Raw genomic sequence first — 17,452 nt, forward strand, 5'->3', positions numbered from 1 at the left:
CCGTGGTTACACCTATAACTACACTAAGCCCTTTATCTTACTTTGCCTGCTGATAACTAACCACTACATATGCAAAATATGTACATCTAGAGATGTCAAACAAAATAACCAAAGATATTTTAGAAAGATTGATTGAATCAGTGAGTGACAACTAAGTTTAAAGTTTCACAAAAATACGCGTGGATCCAGGAAGTATACGAGGTGAGTTCAAAACTCGACTCCACATAATACATGACTAGATTTTTACTCTGGCTACCTCAGATCTTAGATTTAGAAATTGGAAGAAATTACGAATATGGATCCGTTACCTATTTGAAACCAATCCATTGCAGCGTGATTAACATTTACATGGATAACCAAGCGGTATTAGTTATTCCAATTTTTTAAAAGAAATAAATATTTCTTATTTATTTTGTAGTAATGAAAAATACAAAAGTAGGAAATTCTGTTGAAATATCACCGCAGCACTGTTGTAAAATGTGATAACATAGAATCTCTTCTTCCTCTTTCCTTTCTATGCCCCAACTTCAAAAGTACAGATTTTTGATTTCCAGAGAAATTTTCAGGGAACAGAAATCTTAAAATCTTCATGGCGATTAAAATATTTCCATTTTTCGAGAATAGCTGTAGAGGTAGTGCCCGGACAAAAATGTAAAAAAAACCTTTTTACTTTCAAATTACTTACCATGTTTACATTTTCTTAACCTATTGTGCAATAGCTTAAATGACACTTTTTTTATCTTTGATTGGTTTCATTTTTTATGTCATGAAAACCAAAGAGATGTTTAGAGGTATACTTGTCACAACGATATACCGTTTTTACAATCTTTTATGGTTTTGATTTCGGAATTGGTTTAAGATCGGCCTGTTGTAAAGTGGAAGAGACCATTCTTTTCAGCAAGTGTACCATAAGCCAGGGCCGTATTTAAGATGTTAGCCGACAATAACTGTGCCGTGCGAACTGTTGTATTTTAAGAGTATTAAAATTTTATTAATTTATATTAGTGTGCTTTTTATAAATCATTCTAAAATAGTTCCTACTTGAGGTAGCTCAATTTCCAGTTGAATTTGCCCATTATATAGATATTAAAAAAGAAAAACAGAAAGCTTGAACTGATTTCCAATTTAAGGGTTTAACATAATGACAAAAATATTTTCGACGATGGTCCGATCCGTCAGCTTTCAGCATTTGTATGCATGAAGTATCGAAGTACGGTTCTGGAGCGTCATTGTGGAACCGCGATTCTATTTATGGAGGGTTATAAATAGAAATCCAAGCGAGGTAGGCCTGCGGTTAAACCAAAGTTAATCAAAGGATTATGTCGTAAAAACTGTATATTGTTTGGCAAACTCTACCTAAATGCTGAAAATGTCGACAAGTTCTTCTGGAAATCAGCTAAATTTACAGTTTACAAGGACGTATACCACAAAATATTGAACAATTTCTGTAATATCGACAAATATCTAATTTTAATTTTCAGCTTTAATAGTCTTTTGGGGGCGGTTAACGCACGTCCATGCATTTCCAGACACTCTGTATAACGTACTGGATTTAAATCGTCGCGGGCCCCAATTAACAGATCGGATGCAGCGACGCAAATGTTACAATCAATTTAGGCCAGTCGTTTACATGCGATTTAGCCCGTCCGGGGTTCGGGGGATGCCGGGGTCGCGGCAGGGAGCGGGGGGACCACGACCAGAAGAACTCACTGAGGCACGACTAACGTCCGGCACTGACAGTGGCACAATTGTCATGATCTTCATCCCCCGAAAGCCAAAGTCACCCTCCGTGCAACCCCAAAGCGTTGGGCACCACGTCAGAGTGCCGGAAACTGCCACTGTTGTAGCACGCGGACGAGATAATGTATCGTGGTACAGGGTGTTCGCGACAGTATAAAAATACTATCTAAGCGGCGTTTTTGGAAACTGGTAAAGATTTAACTGGACAAGCTGTGTAATGAAGTCGATTCAATAGCTGCCTGTTTTGTTATTTATTTTTACTTTCTAGACGCTCCCCAAACTCGAAGCCCTCTTAGGGGTGTATGGAGCCAAACACCAACCACAGTTTTCAAATGGCCTGTATATTATTGTACTTAAAATTTCTAAAATGGTTCATGATGTCAATCAAAAAAGCAAGGAGGTCTTTCTTAGTGCTGAAAAAACCAACAAGAATAATTTATACAAGAAACAGTGGCTGTTTCCAAACACGAGAATAAAATAAAATAGAACTAGAATTATTGAATAATACACGTTACGTCAAGTATTATCTTCAAAGTTCTACCAGCAATTCTGATATTCTTATCACACGTAATCTCAACCCACCCACAACTAACCATAACTGCAGCGTAAGTGAATCAAATTAAATATTAAGCAAAATCGAACTTGATGAAAATTCATTTAACACAATTAAACTAGAACAAAAAATGTTTAGATTTTCACAGTTATTTATTGGTTTATGCCTGTTTCGGCAACACCGAACTTGATAAGGCACGGTGTTGCCAAAACAGCTGTCATAAACTAATAAATAACTGTGTTCTAGTTTAATTGTATCAAGGAATATATAAGTCTACCATGCACATCACATAAGCAATTAATGACCGTCTCGATAATGAGAATACCATTCATCAGCTACATAGTACTATATTATTGATTTTTGTCACAAGTAGTTTTTAATAGAGGGTCTCAAAAAAGATGAAAGAAAGGGTAAGAAAAGGGATAGGCATTTTGACATTTCAACTCAATAAATAATTCAGTTTCAGTTGTATAATTTCAGTGCAAAAGCAAAATAGTACATTATGTAATAAGTTTGATAAACGATATCTTAGTGACGCACGAGAAGAGCGTAGCGCGGCCAGTGTATACTATACTTTTACAACAACCAACAATTTGAAAAATATAGTTTATAATATTAAACACAGTTCACAAAAAAAAATTCACAGTTCTATGTAACAAATATATGCAAAATTTAAATTCCCTTTGAAACGCGCTGTCATTGGCCGTGACGTGTTGTGACGTCAATTCGCTCGTTGGACTATGCGCCAGCCGGTAACGTAGAGAAGGCATTAGAGAACAACGACGCGTTTGTCTTGGTGGTTTTAATTTTAATTTTAGCCGGGATCATGTCGCTTGCTTTTGTTATCTTGTGATTTTTTAAAAGGTCAAGGTCAATCAATATGTTCATGGTGACATCTTACACACGAAAGTTTTTAAAGTATGTTGGTCTTGATAACTTAGAGTGTTCTTTATTTTAAATGGATAGGGAAGTCATTCCTATGGAGACTACAATAGGAAGGGTGCAAGTTCGGAGAGTTAAAAATGTTAGCACAGGAAAGGCGAAAGTGACACCTGAGCATAATGTTAACAAAAAACGACCGCTTTTATTTTATGGTCCACGAATAAAAAGTTTATCTGGCGTTTTATACGGGTTGTACTCGGACACGATGGCATGCATTATACAAAGCACAAATACAAACTGACGTAGATTAAATACAAATACACTTCACACGAGCCGCAAATAATGTAATTCTCGGCCCATAACATGAGAATTACATTGTAACATATCGCCGTATCGATCGAAATGCAGCGGCATGACGTCACCATCATTCCGGCGCGTTTAGTCTTTTAAAAGGAAGGCCGGGTGTCACAACTTATTAATTGTAATTTGAATATTGTGTTTTGAGTTTTGATATATTAACAAATGTATTAAAGAAATAATTATTATTATTAATTGATTATCTTAGAGTAGGGAGAAGAAAAATACTATTATTGGAATAAAACCCTAAAACAAGACGCCAGCTTTGTTGGCATTTAATTGTTTTGTGCATTTATCAAACTTGAAGCATAATATAAGAATTATTATATCATCTTGAAGTGTAGAATAGCATAATTGTAAAAGTTGTGAAGTAGTAACATTTGGCAGGCGATTTAAGTGGTTCAAAACTCCAGAAGCGCAAAAAATAATAAGCTAGTCTCATGGTCGTTACTTTCATTACAAAAAAATTCGTTGGTTAGTTAGCCAGTTGACTTAACTTTAAATTTCAACCAAATTACCCTTTGCTTACTATTTCTTAACCTATAAAGTGGCGCACCATATTTTTTGCCCGGATTCGAACTTTCTTTCGACGATGGAAAAATGTTCATCTCGCGACAAAAACCGTTCGATCCTTATTGACGCACGATCGGCATGCAGAGTGGCATTTCTTCATTTCAGACGACGATTCCCATGGTAATATACCCCAGCTTAATCTTACCATTTACATTCCCCGGCTAACGAACAAAATTAAATAAAAGTCGCACTCGGGTAACCCTTTTATAGCGTCTTTGTAACTTCCATACGTGTCGATCCACACAGAAAATTGCTACCGTTGCGTCCATATAGGTATAAGGCCGTTTTTCACGGGCGGGAAAAAAATCGGATACCCGCGCGCTAAAAATCGAACCCGAGACCAGTGGCGTATCCGAGCGTGGGAGGACGTAGCGCAGTTATAAACGAGATTTTTAAAAATAAAAAACGTTCATGTGTTTTGTGTTGGTCTGACGGGTCGAAACTTGTCATCCGTTTTCCAAAAATTAAATTTATATTTTGACAAATCAGACTGTAAATTTAGTGTGTCTATTTTAAAGAAAATTATTTTGCCATTTCACAAGAAGCTGCCATTTTTTTAAGTGAAGCGGCAACGTCGCATCGTTGAAACAATCTGGATAAATTAACAATTATTGGACAAGAAAAATAACAACATATAAAGGCTTTCTTATTAGCTAACTGTACATGGTAAAAAATGCATTAAACATTTTGGGCTTCATAATATTATACGAGAAGTTAGGGTAAAAGCCCGAATAATCTAATTATTATAATGCAATACGTATACGTAATTATTAATTTTGCAGCCTCTACAATTTCCAACAATTCTGTATTGCCGATTTCGTGCAAATAATTACAATACGATCTAACGGTTTATTAATATAAATTAAAATATATGTAATAAGGTGATAAACATTATAACAGAAAGCTGTTGCAGAAATGTATATTATGTACGAATATTTGCCAAAATATCGTATACACTCCCACATCTTTGGGGTTATCGCAAAATAATTGAATTAAACAAGTGTCAAAACCCTTACTGTTTATTTAATATTTATTTATAAACAAGTCTTTCCTACAGACAGGCGCAGCGCAGCTGCCAAAATGTCACAAAAAAAGATACTTAGTCAGTGTACTACTGTAAATTATTCCTTATAAGCTGAATCAAATTTATTACAGCTATTTATTACAGTGTGTTAATTGGTATAGCGTTTGAAGGCTTTAAAGCTAAAAGCAAATGGGTTAAGATCAGCAAACGCGTTCTCATCTCTGTTGTAAGTACGGGTACAACCGATAATAGCAGCGTTAGAAGTTAGTTTGAGTGATATTAAACACAGCGAAAACTTTATAAAAATAGATCAAAATTTGTTTTACAATTTTTCAAAGATTGCATACAATTTTAAATATAAATACATTGGATTCCAGACTGTCGTAGCATATTCCAACACGGGTCTGACACGACTGTCAAAAAGTATTATTAATAGTATAGTATGCAACAAGTGCGGTAAACGACATTTGACTTACGAGTTTATTTGACACGAACGGAGCGCAGCGGAGCGTGTGTGTCAATTCTGACGGTCATGTCAGTGAATGTGTGCGTGTTGTTTTGCGAAAATGTACCCAAAAACTAGTGGTAGTAGAAAAAGTATAGTATGCAACACATTCGGTAAACTTTTGAAATCACTCGTTTATTAAAAATTCGCTCCGCTCGTGTCAAATAAACTCGTGAGTCAAATGCCGTTTACCGCACTTGTTACATAATATACTCCCGTCTGTAAAATACCTAATTATACACCGATCTAGGGTGCGGGAAGCGTCACTTGACCACTCGAGTTTCTTGTCCCACGGATCCGAGCCACTTCGGACATTTACGGGAATTTACTTTGAATATTGACGTTTTTCAATTCTGACGCTCATGTCCAAAAAAATACCCAAAAATTAATGTCTTACAAAAAGTATAGCATGCAACACGTTCGGTAAACTTTATAAGTTTAAGAATATCAAACACTCGATTATTAAAAACTCGTGACTCAAATGCCGTAATAAACGAGTGAGTTAAAAAGTTTACCGAACGTGTTGCATACTATACTTTTTCTGCGACCGTTAGTTTTTGGATACATTTTCGCAAAACAACACGAATACATTCACTGACATGACTGTCTGAATTGACAAACGTCAAAGCTCAAAGCGTGGGAAACATCTCCGAAAACATCCGATTGCTTCCAAATCTGTGCGGTAAAATCCTGGAAATGTCCGAAGTGAGTCGGATTCATTGGAAAGGAAACTGACGTAGTAAAGTGACGCTTCCCGCACGCTAGATCGGTGGGTAATTACGTATTTTACAGACCGGAGTAGAAAAACATTTTTTATTATTAAAATCGTAAAATAAATCCAAGAGTCTTTTCAACAATATTTTCTACGTCCATCTCAAAAAGAAGCCTCGAATCCAATGTAATACCCATGTCCTTTACAGAGTCCGAAAAGCTCAGTTTGTAGTTACCTAGGTAGGTAATTAGCAGTTGTGGTAATTTTTTTGTAAACAAGATAAGGTTTAACAAACAATCTGTTCAGAGATCAATATTCTTGAATTTGAACCAATTTTGAAATTTTTAGATCATCTGGACACAAGGAGTAAGTACTATGTAAAAAGCACTAGCAAAACACCGTGTGCACCGAAATTCTCCAGTTATACGGAAATAGCTAGGCGGTGTATTTAATCAAAAAGTTTGGAGAAATCGGTGTAAATGCCACAAGTCTCCACACTGTCAAACGCTGACTGAACGAAGGGTATCAAATTAGTTAAGATTGATCTTTTACAAAAAATCCGTGCTGATTCGGGTCAATACGCCCTTTAACACAAGTTTTAAATTCGTTTCAGTAACTTTAACTTGTCGTATGTATATCATTCCTAATTTTTTCTAGAATTTTCACGTATTGATTCACGGATGGAAAAATTTGATGACAATATATTCCGGGATATCATCCGTTCGTTTGTTGAACTGCGACTGGAATCCTGCACACGTTTCCCCAGTGTTCGAAGTGTTTTCGGAGCGCGAGCATTAAAGATGCCGAGTGAGATCTCGGCGAAACGTCTGCGAAAGAAATAAATAAAAAATGGAAAACCAAGGGTTCAATTTTCATTTTATGATAAAAATGAGAAAAAACAAATAAAAAATGATAAACCAAGGCTCAACAGCAGATGAGTTGTAGATTAATATTCCAGAAGCAAAAAACAGAGAGCCTATGCTGTGGTGAAGAATATTATGTCATTAAGATGACTGATATTTCAAAATATGCGACCTATATGGCAAAATATTGTAAAAAAAACGGTTTATGTAACAAAATGGCATGGGCCAACTAACCCATATTATTTTATGCAAATGCAAAATACAAATGTTGGGTAATAATCATTGGTGCCAGTGGGCCGTTGTGAGCATGTCTAATTCCTATTATCGATTTTGTAATATAACCTGAAGAAATGTTCATTTTTAAAAAGCCCATGAAAAGTTTTTCAGAGCAAACTCTAATAGACATGATAACAATAATTATTATAGATATCTATATTATCCGATTTATTAAAATTAAAACTAAGCAAGGGTGGTTGCACGTGTAGATGGTGAATGTAATGATATGAACCCCAGGTTAAGTTTATTGACTGTTTTGATATTTAACAGCAGCAAGAAGGATAAGAAACACTTATACTTCTCTTTTGAGGTGGTGAGGTGGGGAAGACCCTAAAGTATTGGTGCATATCCAAATAGCATTTTATTATACCCAATCTGAATTAATTGTTTCGCCTTTAGCCTTCTGGATTCCTTCTGCGTCGGTTTTTGCTTAGTCGAAATTACTGACGTTTCGCCAATCATCCTGTTGGCTTCTTCAGAGCTTGACTGAAAGTGGACTTGACTGAAAGTCAAGCTCTGAAGAAGTTAACAGGATGATTGGCGAAACGTTAGCAAGTTCGACTCAGCAAGAATCGACGCAGGAGGAATCCAGAAGTTTTGTAAAAAGCATTACAGTATCCTGTGGAAGTTTCTTTGAAAAAAAAAAGAAAAAAAAGTCAACATGGACGTTCAACGAAACCAACATGGAAAATGGAATATAATTTAGAGGTGCTTTGGAGTGTGGAAGAGAACGTTTCCCATTTTAGCATATCCAGCATATATATATATATATATATATATATATATATATATATATATATATATATATATATATATATATATATATAAAGCTTGCTAAACTGTGGTCTTGGTGATTTTTATGTCCGGCCCGCAGATACTTGCTGCCGTTGCTGAGACATGGAAACTGGGTACGCCACTGCCAGACGAGAGCTTATGCAAAACGCGGAAAGGAAAAAACCCCTCCCCGGAGTCGCTCAACCGTATAGATTTTAAATTAAATTATTAGGTTTTTCGATACGGTGGTACTTGCGCGGCAAATACGTACGACTACCAACGATTAAAAGGTTTCGGATACTTCGCGGCCGTTTAAAGAGACTTACGATCGTTACGTGATTATTCCTATTTCGGACCGAAGCGAGTCTACTACTTTGGAGGGGCGTGGGGACGACGGGGGGAGGAATCAAAATTGGAGGTGCTTAAAATACTGGGAAATCAATATGTGGCACGGGAAAATGTCCGAGGAGAATTCCGCGCGGCCTTAAGTGCCCTTTTTGCCGCGCTTAATTAAACGTTTTAAATGAGATTCGTTTTGCGTGTAATTAGGAGGACTTAATCCAATTACATCCGCGATATTAGGTCGGGGCTGCCGCGTGCGTTTAATTTTTTTTTGGTGTTTCTCGGGAAAACGTCAATTTCAAAGTTTTTATTTCGATTAGTAACGATTAGAAACGTTGCTACAAAACGCATTTTTATTTTAATTTAAGTTTTAGGCAAGTGCAGGGTCATTCATTATATTTTGACACCCCCCTACAGGGTTAATTTTGAAAGATAAAAAAAATGTGTAAATAAAAAAGTTTGAAGATTTTTGTTCTCTTATCCTATGCAAATGTCAGAAAACGATCGCAAGCTGTCAAAATTATATCTACATCATTTTTTAAAAATGGAATGCCCTATATATTATTAGCTCAAACCGTAGATTTTTTTCTAATTTCGAAAACATATAGTTTATTGAAATTTAATTTAGCCATTTTTGAGATATTTTAGTTTAAAAATAATTATCATTCGATTTCTTGATGGTCAAGTCTGATTTGATGGCAACCTTATTATTTATGTTTGCAATTGTTTTAACAATGTTCATTTTTGACAGCAAAACATCTGCAGTGTAAGTTAAAATGGGTTATACTGAGGAATAAAAATAAGAGAATAAATAAGAAGAGTATATATATATATATATATATATATATATATATATATATATATATATATATATATATATATATATATATATATATATATATATATATATATATATATATATATATATATATATGATGACACTATATTCCGGGATATCATCCGTTCGCTCGTTGAACTCCGACTGGAATCCTGCATCCGACTGGAATCCTGCTCCGAAAACACTTCGAGTGTTCGAAGTGTTTTCGGAGCGCAAGCATTGAAGATGCCAAGTGAGATTTTGGCGAAACGTCTGCAGGATTCCAGTCGGATGCAAGATTTGCAGGATTCCAGTCGGATGCAGGATTCCAGTCGGAGTTCAACGAGCGAACGGATGATATTCCGGAATATAGTGTCATCACATTTTTCCATCCGTGAATCAATACGTGAGGATATATATATATATATATATATATATATATATATATATATATATATATATATATATATATATATATATATATATATATATATATATATATATATATATATATATATATATATATATATATATATATATATATATATATATATATATATATATATATATATATATATATATATATATATATATATATATATATATATATATATATATATATATATATATATATATATATATATATATATATATATATATATATATATATATATATATATATATATATATATATATACAACCTCCATTATTTTCTATACATCGGACAATATTTCCTTTAAATTTCCTATTAATACATGAGGTGATAAAATCAGGGTTTTCTCTGTTCAGATATTTTAAAACTTGTAAACTTTCAGGCCTATTTTAATAAATTTTATTTTTTAAGTATTCCCACAAAAAATGTCGCAAGGATTCAGATAGGGGCTGTTGGCAGGCCATTTGATAATTTCTTGCCTACCTAGCCAAAGTCTATATTTATTATTTAGATAATCGGTAACCGGTTGGACATTATGTGGAGGTGCGTCATCTTGATGCGAAATTAAATTTAAATAATTCCTAAATGGCACATTTTATAACAATTGTTCCATTTCTGTTTCAAGAAAAATTAATTATCGTTGGCCAATCAAGGGTCCTTCGTATATTGGGCCGACCACCATATTGTTCACCACACCTTACATTAACTGATGACCGTCCTTGTATTTTCACTGCCTGCATTTTGTGTGGATCTTCTTGAGATCTTCTCTACATCTACATCGGTTAAATTTTGCACAGGAAGGAATTGATACCGGTGAAACTTGTGATATTTTAGCATTTTACTATAAGACTTTCTGGATAGTTTTTTAAAGTCAGGTATAGAATATTAAGGGTTTTCTAAAAGATATAAAATATAAAAATTAAGAAAGTAGAACCCAAACTCATGATGTTAAGTGTCGTATTAGTATAATAATTTATCTTGAAAGTAAATTTATATATTGAGGTCTTCCGTGTGACACTATTTCGCTACTCAAATTGTTTAATGACATTTTTAATTGTACTTATCGAAGGAAGTCTGCTATCCGGATATGTTTGTCGATATTCTCTTTTAACCATTGCAACAATATGTCCGTTTGAGTAGTATAATTTTATTATTGGGCGTTTTCTTCCTCAGTATAACCTATTTGAAATATCTTAACTTACGCTGCAGATCTTTGGTTTTACGTAGTAATCGAATGTGGAGCATTGTTAAAACAAGTGCAAACATAGATAATACGGTTGCTAACAAGGCAGACCTGACCATATCTGAAATATCTCAAAAACGGCTAAACGAAATGTCAATTAACTATATCTTTTAAAAATGTTGTTGCTGCCATTTTGACAGCTTGCGATCGTCGTTTGTTTTTTCTGACATTTGCGTAGGATAATAGAGCAAAGATCTCCTAACTTTTGTATTTACACTTTTTTTTTGGATCTTTGAAAATTAACTCTGTAGGTGGGAGTGAAAATATAACGAATAACACAATACAGATGGTTTAAAGAAAACCTAGTTTTATACCCAATATTTGTCACATTCTCTCTCAATGCTTATTAGGTATCTGTGTGTGAATAAAAACAAAACTTTTACTTTTAACTTTTAAGTAATAGCTTTATCGCGAATAACCTTTCTCTTGTACTTACTAGCAAAAGCTATATATTTGAAGTAATTACTGAAAATTCTAACATTTCGTGAATTATTTACAGCATTCCAAAACCTTGGGAGAAGGATGTTATATACTGATAAAGCCATTTTTTTTTCGATTGGAAAGGTACATCCGGCGTGAAAACATTGCAAGAAGTCAATAACTAAAATATTAAGTATTTTATCTTCTTAAAATACGGCTAATGTGCAAGATGTGAAGACTGTTGAGCATCTACTGATATAAAAATCTCTTTTGCATTACAGCACATTTATATCCCATTAATAGTAATGAATTGCTTCTTTTCTTCCAACTTCTGAAATTATGGGATCAATTAAAAATTGCAAAAATATCTGTATTTATTTTTTATGGATTTAATGCCGGTTCTAATATCTGGTTGTTATGCTTCTAAATTTTCTCTACTAAATCTATACAGGCCGTACGTGTTTCTTTTCTTTTGAGATAAAATTTCAAAAATATTGTATATAAATGCCAAATTTTTAATCGCCACTAACAACTAAGCAAACGTTTTGTATTGTTAAAATGAAAAAAAGCTTTTATTATTTATTTTTATTTTCACCATTTGAAGACAATGCTAAAAACCCTGACTTAATAATTTCAATTTAAGCTAATTTTTATTCACTGAAAACTAAGTATTTGTATTAGAATGTGGGATACCATGCATTTGACTCACGAGTTTATTTGACACGAGCGGAGCGCAGCCGAGCGACTTTTTAATAAACGAGTGAGTTAAAAGGTTTACCGAACGTGTTGCATACTATACTTTTTCTACGACCGTTAGTTTTTGTGTACATTTTCGCAAAACAACACGAAAACATTCACTGACATGACCGTCAGAATTGACAAACGTCAAAATTTGTTCAGTGCTGTAAAATCTCCTAAAACATCCGATTGCTCCCAAATCCGTGCGGTAAAATCCCGGAAATGTCAGAAGTGGCTCGGATTCATGGGAAACGGAACTGACGTGGTAAAGTGACGCTTCCCGCATGCTAGATCGGTGGGTAATTAGGTATTTTACAGACGGGAGTAGAAAAAAGTAGAATTTTTATTCGCACTGTCATAGGCCCATTTTTTCTGGGCTTTTTTTTATTTAGTTTTTTATCTCACTTGCAAACTGAAATATGGTATTTGATGTCAAACGCAATGATTACAATTTACAAATCTCTTTGACCTTCGACCTTGATGACGTTTGATAGTAGTCCATATTTTCCTGATAATATTTTCTACATCATACAAAAAGCTTATATTCAACAATATCGATAAACAATATTGATTTGGAGAAAATCGGAATAAGACAATAGGTAAAGCAGGTCTTAAGATTATGAAGAAGTGTAAGTTATAAACTATGAGAATTGTTGGTAATGCTCTTAAATTGTATATTATTTCAAATTCACATTTCATGTTTGTAGTATATCATTCTTAGTTTTAGAAATACACTTATTTATGTACATGGTGTCAATTTCTTTTTTAACAATCGTATGGCATTATGATTAAGTGTTTTAATATATTTCCAAGAATTTATGCATTAACGGATGAAATATTACACGCATGCTAGGTGAATATTTGAAATAAAAAAAAAACTTGAAAATAAAACACAGGTTACGATAAATAAGAACATTAAGAAAATTTGGTAATTTAATCAAATATTTTATATTTGAGCCAGAATTTTTAAGGTTTAAAACCATTGGACCCATAAGAATTGGTGTCATTTTTATGATAAGAAATACAAAAAGCTTTTGGATGTTATAGTCAAAGTGAATACAGCCTAAATAAAAATGGACTGAGAAGAGAAACCTATTGGCAGTGTCCAATTTTGTGGAATATCTTTTTGGTCGACTCACCAAGAGTGACCGCGGATGCGAGTTGAAACTCTTATCGAATCTGGTGAACAGTACTGGGTAGTAAATATCAATAGAATTAACGGCGTTCGTTATCTTCCTGAAGTCAATCATTCTTGCACAACTTAAGAAGTTATCGTTCGCTCCTACGTATATACGAACCCAGTATACATAAATAGCACGAGTTTGGATGTAATCGGGAGATAATAGCGTAGCTAGGATCGATACCCGACCAAAATGTGAAGGAAATGAATTTCGATTCGATTATTTCTACGGTTATCCCACTGCTTACGGTACGACATAATAAGATGATGGGTGAAATAAATTGTCGCGCAGATGGTAGCTCGGGGAACTCTATTAAGTGGTCGAGGTCTATAATTTTTCGCAATAGGATTCCATATTGGAAATATCCGGCTTTTTGAATTTACGGTTGATCATTATTTAAAACATTGACAGAACCAAGGATAACTGACAAAGTTTGGATTTTATACACAAATGTACTAACCAAGTGTGACTTAAGCCCAACCAATTAGCTGTGATCATGTTTGAATGCAAACTTTTGAGGACATAAATGGAAGACCAGTAGTAGGTTAGAAAATCATGTCATGATATCAACAGATGTGAAAGTAATGCTTATTTATTAAAATGGTTTCACATTAGCTTTGCATATTGAAATGTAGATCCCCTTTTTTCTTCAATAAAGATATAATCTATTTGAAGTATTAGTAAATGGCCGCCAATTATGAAAGCATAAACGACATCGGCATCGAGACTTGCGGAAAGTAACTTTATTACACATTTTACATATACACACTTTTTGAGTGATGTATTAAAATATCGCGGAAAAAAAATGTTTCCTTGAAAAAAAAAAACAATCTAACATATCCATGGCTGGCTTATGTATACTTACTGATGCTATTAGGCCGCGCTTTTTGATATAATATTACAAAAGTGCAAAATTCTTTAAAAGAAGCAAATGTAACATTCTTTCATAAAAATATTGTGAAATGATATCTAACTAGTGAAAACCGCATCTCGGTATAATAATAATAATAATAATAATAATAATAATAATAATAAGGGTTTTAGTTTGAATTTTAAACAATGTTACAATAGCAGGCTACTAAAGATATTAAAGATAATAATAATTTTAAAATAATAATTAAAGCAAATTTAGCAAACATTGAAACGATTTATGTTGCTTAAATTTTTTTGATGTTAGTTGATAAATAATTTAAGCATTATTTCTGTCGAGTTTTCAAAACATAAAAATCAATCAGACACAGGAATTTAAAAGCTTTTGAGTTCGGCGCTTACCAACATGGTTTAAACAAAGGATCGTGATGGCTGCATCCCCTGACTTAGAGAGACAACACCATAGGTGCGCAACGCATCGTTTTGTATATTTTCATATTTATTTGTCAACATGGTGTTTGTGCGAAAAGATCATGTATCACCAACTTGAACACTCAGGGTCAAATGGACGTTATATACACTGACTTCCACGAAGCGTGTGGCTAGATAGATCTTCACTTACTGATTGAAAAAGAGTTTCAAAAATTTGGTTTCTCCGATTCTCTAATTTCGGAGTTGAGATCCTATCTGGTGAACCGTCGACAATTCATTGAGATTGAGGGGTTTAGATAAGTTTCCTGTTGTTCCAATTTCTGCTGTGCCCCAAGGTTCTAACCTTGGACCAGTTCTGTTCAATATATGTCATAACTTTCATCATTTCCGACAAGCTTGTCTATGCGGATATATTATTGCATTAAATTGCATTGCATCTTAACATCAGCAAGTGTAATGTGGCTTCTTACCACCGCACAAAAACTATAGACTTTAATTACATTATGGATGGTACTATCCTGACTAGACTTGCCACTGTAAAGGAACTGGGGATTTTATTTACCTCACCTCATGGTTTCCAGAGCAATGTAACTTTTAGGATTCGTAATAAGAAATTTCAGGCTCAGCTACTCTCAAACTGTTATTTAACAAGCTTGACTATGGCTCGGTGGTATATCGTTAATGTATAACTGCCACGCTCAGTCCATTGAGAGTGTGCAGAGAAGGTTACTGAAGTATCTAGTTCAGGGAGAAAGGTTTCTATCCTGAGAAGGGAATTGTCCTGTCTCTGGGCTTGCGCAAAGCGTTGCAGTCTGTTTTATTTCTCTACAAGTTAGTTCATTACGGAATGGATTTTCCGTTTATTTACAATATCTGTATTACCTTCAACAAACTATCATCGCATTGTGATTTATGTTATGCTGGTCTCCAGGCCACTTCCATTGGCGTTAGGTTATCCGTACTGATAAGTCTTATCCATTTCTTTCTACTTCTGTCCTTTCTGTTTTCGGTATGTAGTTAGTTATTTAGTTTATTCGATTGTATATAGCCAGTCACTTTTTATTATTCCTTATGTAACTATAATGTTAGGTCTAATTCCATGCGTAGTGATATCAATTGTTTTAGGTTGGTATTGCGATTGGTAGCATTTAATTACTAATTGTTATCCCCTCTACTCATATGTCATTCTTGCTTAGAAATGAAATTGTTGTTAACGTGCGTTGATATTTTAAAGAAACATAAACTTTTTTGAATCTGTGATCATCCCCCTTTAGGTTGTTGTTGTGCTAATTTACAATGCAATGTTGTCTGTCTTTTAGTTTAAACTAATCTTGAACGTGTGCATTTTTAAATAATAAAGAAAAATTTTTTTTAATGTTTTTATATACATATGTATTTTTTTTGACGTATTGATTCACGGATGGAAAAATGTGAACACATTACTCCGGGATATCATCCGTTCGTTTGTTGAACTCCAACTGGAATCCTGCAGACCAAGATCACACTTAGCTTAGCACTCGCGCTCCGAAAACACGTCGAACAGTGCGTGTCAGTCACAACAAAACTGACGATTTCAATAAAATATTGTAAGGTTGACGTCACTTGCGGTTAAACTGCTGAATTCGGTTTAAAGCTACAGAAAAAAAGTTGCGCGGTAACTACATCTTGTGTCACCTGGTATACTGAATTATAGACCGCCGGCTCCAAAAGCCCCATTATACGGAGAGTACGTGGAAACCAAGCGCGGTTGTGTGTCACCCCCCACATACACACAGGCGCTGTGCCATCAGCAGTGCAAGCAAATGAGGTTTAGCAGTATAATTAGATGCAAAATGATCCAGAAAGCAGGATCTAAGCGGGCAGGTTAAATTGGATCGCAGCCAGGAACGGGAAATCCGTGTCTGAATTTTAAAACGGCGCGTGGAGGGAAAATTTACCACGCGGTGAAGAGACGAGATTTGGATGTGACGGTGAACGGAAAAGGCAGAGAGTGACTTGGCAGGTTTCCTGATGAATTTCGATAGTCCGCGCCAAACGTCGTGTCCCTTTCGTGTGAATGGAAAATACGTCACATCGAGGAAAGTGTATGATTCCACTTATTTTTAAATAATGCCAATGTCCCTGCGAACTTGCCTATTTGATATATGAAATAAATTGACGAAAAAAAACCTCTGTTGGAATGAAAGAGGTTGCTAGCTAAAGATTTGGTAAATTCTTGGTTGCAATAAGTGGCGGTAAAGCTAATTTTGACAGCTGGGCGCAAAAAGGAAGGCTATAAAACGCCTATTTGAACTATTTTGACTGACCGATGTCAACTAGAAAACGCTATTGTTCGAACCAGAAAATCACGCTTTAAGTTGATATCTGCTATTTTATTGATATTCTCGGCAATTATTTGACCTATAAAGTGAAGCTTTAACACAAATTATATTAGAACAAAAAATGTACAGATTTTCACAGTTTTTAATACTTTATAATAGCTTTTTCGGCAACAACGTTCTTTTATCAAATACAAAATATTTCGACACATATGCAAAAACGGGTAGTAATAGATTTTTAATTAAATTCCTAAGGCAATTCTAGTTTCAGTTGATGTTCAAAACTTATTTTCTAGCATTCCACTAATTAACGTAATAAACATAACAGACAATATTCTTAAGTTGACTCTAACATAAAACAAGTTTAATGGTTTGTTTAGACCAAAATTATTTTGAATT

The sequence above is a fragment of the Cylas formicarius genome, unplaced genomic scaffold, assembly GCF_029955315.1.
Source record: "Cylas formicarius isolate icCylForm1 unplaced genomic scaffold, icCylForm1.1 PGA_scaffold_8__14_contigs__length_24414737, whole genome shotgun sequence".
NCBI lineage: Eukaryota > Metazoa > Arthropoda > Insecta > Coleoptera > Brentidae > Cylas > Cylas formicarius.